Source organism: Manis javanica, chromosome 2 (genome assembly GCF_040802235.1).
Source record: "Manis javanica isolate MJ-LG chromosome 2, MJ_LKY, whole genome shotgun sequence".
NCBI lineage: Eukaryota > Metazoa > Chordata > Mammalia > Pholidota > Manidae > Manis > Manis javanica.
In genome coordinates this window covers 7,656,898-7,665,497 of record NC_133157.1, presented here as the reverse complement: position 1 = coordinate 7,665,497, position 8,600 = coordinate 7,656,898, and positions in this window count along the sequence as shown.

Here is an 8,600-nt window from a genome sequence, read left to right as displayed (position 1 = left end):
GACTTCACATCCCAGGTGGATTAACTAAGATGCTACCTCTTTCAACTTTAGATTCACTCACTCACTCATTTGTTCTTTCACTCTTTCAACAAATATTCTTGGAGCCCATGCTAGCCTCTGCCCTGCCTTTCAGAGCCATTGATGAGCGGAGGAGTCAAACAGGTAGACTGACTAAGGTAATTTAGGCAGAAAGATGGGAGATGGGGAGGCGGCAAGCCTGACCCACATTTTGAGTCAGGAAAGGGTCCTGGAGGAAGTGATCCTTGAGGATTTGTGGGTGCCAGGGAAGGGAGGGTCAGGCTGCAGAAACAGTGTTCGAGAGTGTGTACTCTCAGGGAGCCCATTTCTTCCGAGGCAGGGTTGGGGGTGAGTGGAGGCAGGGAGATGGAGGACGCCCCCAGACCCTGTGGAGCCTGGCTTCTTCCTGAGCTTTAAGTGGAAATGTGGAGAGCTGAAGTCACAATTTTCAGATTCCAGAGTTTTAGGATTTAATTTCCTTCCCATCCTTCAAGATTCCTCTGCAAGTTGCACTGTGTCCTGGGGGCTTGGAAGCCACCCAGGCATCGTGACCCACAGCTGCCCCCCAGGGGCAGATTCTCCTGCTGCAGTACTCAGGCTGCCTGGTCCGTTGGGAAGGAATCCATCGCCTCCTGGTGGCGGCTGGCACAAGACTTCAGAGGGAAATCCGATTCCTGCTGCCCCGCCCCTTCCCCAGAGCTCCCTCCTAAGTCACCAGCCTCCTCCCCACAAACTGTTCAACTAGGGATCATCCTTGGGCCCCACCCCCTTCTCTCATTTTGCTCCACGTGCCACATCTCACCCTGAGGCTTCCCCAGGCGTATGCTCCTCTCCTCTCTCCCCATCTTCGCCACAGCCTCCCAGCTGGCTTCTCTGCTGCCTGTCAGGACCACTACTCCAGTCTCTACAGAGAAGCTGGGGTGATCTTTTACTATTTAAGTAAAAGTTACATATGGTAAATTGCACAGATCTTAACTGCACATGTTTATACATGTAATCACCCATGTAATACCTGCCCAAGTCAAGATACAGAACATTTCCAGCCTCAGAAACCCTTCTGGTTTCCCCTGCCCCCCAAAAGGTAACCAGTACTCTAATTTCTACCACCACAGATCAGTTTGGCCTGTCGATAAATTGCAAAAAAATAGAGTTGCCTATAATGTGCACTCTTTTGGGTCTTGCTATTATACTCAGCATTATACGTTTGAGATTTATCTGTGGTTTTGTGTGTATTTATACATCATCTTTTTCATTGTTGGGCAGTATTCCATTGTGTAAATAAGCTACCATTCGTTTATCTATTCTACTGCTGAGGAACATTTGAGTTGTTTCCAGTTTGGAGCTATTAAGAATAAACTGCTATGTGCCTTCCGGGACAAGTCTTCTGGTCTTTTCTGTTAGGTACATACCCAGATGAGGAACTGGGGGGGCCACAGGGTAGGCAGAGGTTTAACTTTAGTAGACACTGCCAGGTAGTTTTCCAAAGTGGTTGTACCAATTTACAGTCCACCAGTAATGTATGAGAATACAGTGATTTCTTTAGCTTTTTATTTGGAAATGAATGCAAACATACAGAAAATTTGCAGGAATAAAAATAGTACAAAGAGCACATTTTGTACCTTTACTCAGATTAAACTATAATTTTGTATCATGGAAATATATGTATACATATATACATATACACACACATCATAAGAATATATAGATATACACACAAAGCATGGGTATGTATATATGTTATAATATGCAAATATATGTATGTATACAATTTTTTTCTGAATCATTTCAGTATAGACTATACCTCATGGTCCTTTACCCCTGCAGGGTGTATTTCCTAAGCATAGGTATATTCTCCTACACAATTACAGTGCAGTTACCAAGTTAGGTAGAATTACTATTGATTCCGTGTTTTTATTTAGTTCATCACTCACATTCTTATTTTATTAACTGACCCAATAGCACCTTGTGCAGTATTCTTCCCTGTCCAGTACAGGATCTAACCTAACACTAGGCGCTGCGTTTAGCTGTCATGTCTCTGCAGGCTCTTTCAACTGGGAACCTTTCCACAGCCTTCTTAGCTTTCAGGACTTCAGCAGTCATTCTCATTTGGGAGTGATTTTTGCCCTCCAGGGGACATTCAGCAATGTCTGGAGATACTTTGGGTTGTCATGACTGGGCGTGTACTACTGGCATCTAGTGGGTAGAGGTTACAGATGCTGATAAACACCCTCTAATGTGCAGGGCTGCTCTTCCCACCTCCCACCCTCCCCACCAAAAAGAATCGTTTGGCCCCAAATATCAATAGGTCAACAAAGAGTGATCTTTTAAAAATGTGAATTCCATTCTGTCACCTCCCTGCTTAAATCCCACCAGTATCTTTCCATTGTTCTCAGAATAAAATCCAAGCTCTTATCATGGCCTCGTAGGCCCTGCATGACGCGGCCCCAGACCTTGTCGCCTCCCTCCTCCTTCCTTGTTCACTGTATTCCAGCTACACGAATCCGTCTGCTCCGTGAATATGCCCAGCTTATTCCTACCCTGGGGCCTTTGCACTTCCCGTTCCCTCTGTTTGCAACACTCTCCTCCCGATATCTACTTGGTAGACTCCTTAGCATTCAGGTCTCGTCTCAAATGTGCCCTCTTCAGAGAGACTTCTTAACAACCCAGGTTCTCTATCCCATTACTTTGCTTCAGTTTTTTCATAACACTTTTTATCAGAAATGATCTTGTTTGTTTAATTAAACGTTTATTGCTTTTCCTCCTCACCAGAGTGATTGCTGCATGGGGTGGGGAAGGAATTTTTAAGCATTTTCTTCACTATTATATCTCTGACAGCTAAAACAGGTCCTGTCACATAGTAGGCATGCAAAATTTTGTTGAACAAACATGGTCTAATGACTACAAGAATCAGCCCTAAGTCAGGCAAATCTTGGATAAAATCATTGCTCTACTACTTACCGGCTGTGAACTTTGAGTAAATGACTTTATACCTCTGAGCCTCAGTTTCCTCATTTGTACATGAAGGTAAAAAGGAGTGCCTCTACCACAAGGGTGTCCATTGATCCAATGAGCTAATGCTTGAAGAATATTGCTGGGCATACAGTAAGTGCTTCGTAACTTACTATATGTGGTTCAGACATAGATGAGGCAGCAGCTATGGATGGGAACTAGGACGGAACCCATCTCTAGACTATTTTCTTCCCATAATCCCAGATGCAATCCTTCTTCTCCTGGCCGTTTGAATCTCTTATACTACTACTTTATGGAATTTTCTGGATGTCTCCTTACTTAAAAATTGCCTAAGGGCAGAAAACCCCCTGTCTACTTAACACAGTAGCTGACACAGAGGAACTAAGAAGGAAGAAAGGAAGGAGGGAGGGAGACAGGGAGAGTCTTCCGGAAGAGGTGAGGTCCTCTGATGAGATGCCATTGCTGGGTTGGCGGAGGAAATGAGAATGGGGAGGAAGATTCCAGGCTTTAGGAGTACAAGGTGATGGGAATGGGAGGCAAGTGAGATACTAGTCTAGGGGGCAAACTTTAAGGGTTGAGGTGCCAAAAGCCTCAGTAATCAAGATAAATAATAGTGTAATGCAATATTTTAAACAATGAAAATCAGGACCAAAAGTTTCATGATTAACAAAATAACAAAATTTCAAACAAAGCCACAATTCACCACAGCGCTGTATAGATCCATATTGGAGCCTGGGGCAAAAGAAAAATACTGATCCATCCCCTAGTCCGGGCCCTTAGGGTCCTGCTGTTCTCGCCCCCACCGGCAGGTGGTGGGGTCAGCCTGGTTTTGGAAAATAGTCTTTGCTTGGCCTTTGCTTTCTCGATCTGGAGAATTACTTAAAGTCGTTGCTGACCTGGCTGGATGGGCGTTCTGTGATCTTTGTTAAGTCCTTTCTCCTCTCTGGGTCTCAGTTTTCCTATTTGCAAAGGACTGTGAGCTCAGATTTCATTTCTAGCTCAAATTTCATTTCTAGCTCAAATACCTCAGCCATCTTCATTCATCATCACTGTCCATGCCACACCATTTGGAATGTAACTTTTCAATTTAGCACCCAACTGTGGTCTCTCTTATACTAACTTCTGCTTAATTATCACTCAACTATAAGAAACCTGAGTTTCTGAAGGGCAGAAGCTCCATTGTACAGACCATTATAGCCCTCTACTGTATATAATTTGGTATAGGTTTTCATTCAATGCTTAAATGTCTTCTCTGGTTAGAAACCTATTCATAATTTTTCTTTTTTAACTTGTTTACACAATGGATTAAGTTGACTGTGTTCTTACTGATGAAATCTCTTATTTCTGAGGGTGAGTGTGGAAATCCAAAACTGAAAATGATCTACCATTTTCTTTCTATCTTTCTTTAAAATATGTTCTGGTACTAAGGTAATATTAAGAAAATTGATTGGGGATTTTCTATATTTTTCCTGTTGCCTAGAATAGTTTTTTTAACATAGGAATAATCTGAAATTTAAGGGCTAGATAAAATTCAGCTGTAAAACCATCTGGGCCTAGTGCCTTTTCCTACCTCCTGCTTTTTTATTAAAACTTTCACATTTACAGAAAATTGAGCACTCTTCACCAAGATTCAACAATTGTTAGCGCTATCACATTTGCATGCTCTTTCTCTTTCTGACACACATGTTTATGCTCTGCTTTGTATTGTGTCAGCTCAGTTTAGCTGAAACCAAGTTTCCTAGAATTTTCTTCTCTGTGTGGTTCTAAGTTGGGTTTGGCAACAAAATAAATGTGCTCAAGATTGGCAAGGAGCAGTATGCTTTGTAGTCTGGTGGAAGGCCTCAGGCTATGCTGTAACTGGCAAATGGTTGTTACTGATCGACTAATTTGCCTTATTGATTTTGGGCAACACCTGGGCCTGCGGCTCACCTGGTTCCTGCTGAGGTCTCCTTTTTCAGCTTCACACCTGGGCCAGGTATGTGTACAGCCCTGTGATAAAGGACACTACTTCTCCTGCAGATCACCTGTGTCACTGAAGTGGGAGAGGGTGAGAGACAGATGGGCTCCAGTGTGTCCTTGCACTCCCCCATACCACATTCATCTCCCCAACCAACTACTAACAGGTACAGAGGTCTCACACAGTTTGTTACATCAGCAACCACAGCTGCATGAGGTCTAGTGCTTGTTACCAATTCCTTATTCAATATCACTCATAGGGGCCCTGCTTCCCTGGATCAAACACACATATACACCACATTTAACATTTTTTGCTCAACTATTTGAAAGGTGAAATGCAAACATCAAAAACTTCATTGCTAACTACATTTAAAATAATGTATCTCCTAAGATTTAGGACACTCTTCTACAAAACAAAATCCAATTATCCCAACCAAGAAAATTCCATGATCCTACCCAGCGGGGAACTGGATATAATAATATTATCCAGCACTCTCTGTATTTGGGTTTCTCTAACTGTCCCAATAATGTCCTGTTTTTTTATACTGCAGAATCTCTTTAACTGTTTAATCTAGAACAGTTCTGCCTTTTTCTTCCTTTCATGACTCTGATTTTTTTTTTTAAGAGTCCAGAGAAGTGTCTTGTAGAATGTCCCAACACCTTGATATATCTGTTTGTTTCGTCATGATTAAATTCAGGGCTTTGGGGCTACAATACTAACTACATAGCTGATAAATATTTCCCATGGCATCATCTTAGGAGGCACTTTAAGTTTGTCCTATTACTGACTGGAGTGCAAACTCTTTTATTACCTTTCTAATCTCTACCATAAGTCTTAGTCTATTAAAATTTTCTACTTCTTAGGTCAATTTTAACAGTTTTTATTTTGCTATATGTGGATAAAATGAAAGTTCCTGTGGCCAGGATTCTCACCTGGCCCTGGTTGGCTAGCTCACTACACGTGTGTGGGCAATACGTTGCTATTGACCCTATATAAAGAGCTCTGCCCAGTGCTCTGTGCAACACGGTGGCAGGGCTGCAAGGTTGCAGGGGAGCAGAGCAGAGGCTGGAGTGGTGGCAGCACTGAGGACAGAGGCCCAGAGGACGGCTGTGCGGACAACTGTGCAGAGAGGCCCAGAGGCAGAGACCAGCTTGCTGCATGCAGACTCGCTCTGAGTGAATGGGGTGTTAGTGACTGAACTGCCACCGTGGAAATGAAGTTGGGTATAACCCTTTCACCCCAAGAACGTTTTGCTGTCATTTTGTCTTTGGTCACACTGAATCCGTAGCGAACTTGCCTGGGGCTGAAACCCATCGGCAAGACACTGAACAATCATCTGTTTCGTTTTGTTATTCCAACTTACTGCTTTAATATCTAAACATAATTACTTTAATAACATCCATGTCTGTTTGTATTGCCTTTCTCATTCTCGATGTGGTATATTTTTGCTTTCTCTTTGATTTCTTTCTTCAGACTTGCGTTTAGTTAAGATTTTTCTCATTTTATTTGTCTTTTCAAACAAATTTTATTTATTCTTTTCGTATTTTTTCCTATTTTATGAATGTCAGCTTTCATCTTATTTTCCCTCTTATTGCTGTTTCTCTTTTTTTAAATGCAGATTTTTTAATTGGAATAAAATTGACATACAATATTATGTTGGTTTCAGCTGTACAACATGCTATTTTCTTAATTTCCTAAGTTGAATACTTGATTCACTGATTTTTGGTCTTTTATAAATAAGCATTGAAGGCTGTCAATTTCCACCTGAATACATCTTTATCTGTGTCCCATAGGCTTTTAGTATGACAAATTCCTTTCATTTCCTTTCTGAGATATTTTTAACAATAAAAGTGTACCGTATTTCTTGTGTAAGGAAAAATGAAGAAAAAAATACACAAAACCCAATCCCACTCTAATCAAATGACACCGTTCCAGGATGTCCCTGCTACAGTCTGAGGGGAAATTACAGACACAGCAATAGCAGAGGACCCGATCTTCCTTCTCCAGGAAGGACACAGGCACTCTCCAGCATGATGGCCTCAAAAGACGGGCCAGCAGCTGGGGTAGTGAGGTGGTAGAATGAATGTCGTAGAGAAAGTGCACATGGCAGAAGGTTCATCTTCAGAGTAAAAGAGGGTTTTTTTGTTTGTTTGCAATTGAGAGGAAAGCAGCAGGCTGTAACCTAGAACGCAGGATGCAAAGCTTTGTCCCCTCCCCTCCTCCATGAGGCCCTATCAGCGGGAAGGGCGGGGGTGGGGGTGGGCTGTTCGTAGCCTTCCTGGGAAACAGCAGAGAACTGCTTATAAATATGCTCAGACGGCTCTTGGGTGGCCATGCTTTTGCCATGGAAGGCGGCAGGCGTCTTTAGGCCCCAGGGTGGGATGCTGCAAACAGATGGCTTCGGATCTGGGGGATCTGTTCAACAAAGTAACTGCTATTTTTATTTTGTATATTAAACATCTGCTCAACTCTGTACACAGGGCCTGACTGTGATGTGTTTCAGAAGGAGCTTATCAGCAAATGGGGGAAGGTCACAATCTGGAAGGGAGAAGGTCCTTGGGGGCTAAGAGGGCTCCACCAGGGACCCCACATGGGGCTGCCCTGAAGGTCTGGGCAGTGAGCCCTGGGCTTGTGGACAACCAGACACAGGACTCAAAGCCTGCCTCCCCTGCTTGCCCAGTGACAGGCACCTGAAATACCTATGGGGGTGGTGGGGACAGGAGGTGAGGAGGGAGGCCAGGATCCCAAGACAGGCCCCCACCCACCCCCATCTACCTGCTTCCTGTCTCAGGAGACAGCTAGAGACACCCGAGATTCAAGACAAGCCCAGAGCCCAGGTTATGCATAAATGAGAAGTGGGAAAGAGGGAAGATGCAACTGGCCAGGGTCCCCAACAAGGCAGGACCAGACCCTGGGTGCTGGGTGCCTGGCTCCCCCAGAGCTAAGAGTTGTGCTGAGTCTGTGCCGGGGTAGGGGCAAGGCTCTGGGCCCTGACTCTCTGTGGGCAAGGAGGGAAGGTGGCTGCTGTCAAGGAGAGGGTGAGTGGGGGAAAGCGGAGGTGGGAAGACAGCAGACAAAAGAGAGAGGGAGGGGCCTGGCGAGGAGGCAGGAAGCTGGGGGGCCAGAAAGACAGCCTGTATTTAATCTGAGCTGGGAGGGACTGGCAGCCCTGCTTTTCTCAGGCTACTGAAAGCTTTTCAGGGTCTGATTTACAAGACACTGGTGCTGGGGGCGTGATGAGGACCCCAGGACGCCCTGTCAGGAGCTGGGGTGGGGACTAAGGTCTTGCTAAGTAACACCCCGCCATCGAATGATGGAACCTCCATCCTCCTAGCCACCCTGGAAGCCAGGGCAGGTCCAAGTTTTATGGGGCCTGAAGCTTCGACAATATGGGGGGCTCTCTTTAAGAAAAAGAAAGAATTATAAAAACTAAATTAGGTACAGAGCATTGGAAGAGGCCCTAGTTCACAGAACCTCTGCTCAGAGCCTTCTCTAGCTTCTCCTCCTTCGTCCTCTGTAACTCAAGGCCCATCCCTCCGTGTGTGTGGGGGGTGTCAGAAAGTGGTGCCAAGAGCATGGACTTGGGGGCACAGACAAACCTGGGCTGGAATTCTGGCTAAGCCTCCTGTGTGACCCTGGCGAGTCACTGCATCCT